A 668-nucleotide genomic window follows, 5' to 3' on the forward strand; every position below is an offset into this window, starting at 1 on the left:
GTACGTATATAGTGTTTAATATTATCTACATACATAGGATTACTGTTTTTTTTTTCAAAAAAAATTATAGTTAGTCAATTGAATATTATATAGCCATTATTAAACAATAATTATACAGCCTTTGACACGGATATGTCTATCTATTTCGATTAAGTGATACCAAAAGTTTACAAACTCCAGTGTTACGTTGACGCAATCTCACAATGACGTCATAATAATCAGTGGCGGATTCAAGTGGGGCCGAGCCGACCATAAATTTTTCAAAATTATTTTTTAAAAATGGAAAAAACAAAGGAAAATTACAATTAGAGTTTAGGTCTGAGAGTGCCATTTCCGGCAATCTAGAGGTGTCATAATCATAAATTTTCTTTCCTCAGCCCCAAATAAGGTGATCTACTTTCCCAAATTTTGCAAGTCCCTCCCGTCCCCCCTCTAATTTGCTTTTCTGGAGCCGCCACTGATAATGATAAATTAAGTAAATCACCTTTATGTTTGTGAAATCAAAATATTTACTAATGTTTTGTGTGCTCCCTATTTCCTGTTCGATCGTAAATTAGACGGTATTATTTCCACTCACAATAGTGTAGTTGCAATATTACTTACACAAAAGTGAAATTCAAAAAGAGGAGAAAAGCAAAAACCTCTTCATTGATTTTAAAAGTACTGTA

Source organism: Anneissia japonica, unplaced genomic scaffold (genome assembly GCF_011630105.1).
Source record: "Anneissia japonica isolate Jap-2015-1 unplaced genomic scaffold, ASM1163010v1 scaffold287943_len491860_cov182, whole genome shotgun sequence".
NCBI lineage: Eukaryota > Metazoa > Echinodermata > Crinoidea > Comatulida > Comatulidae > Anneissia > Anneissia japonica.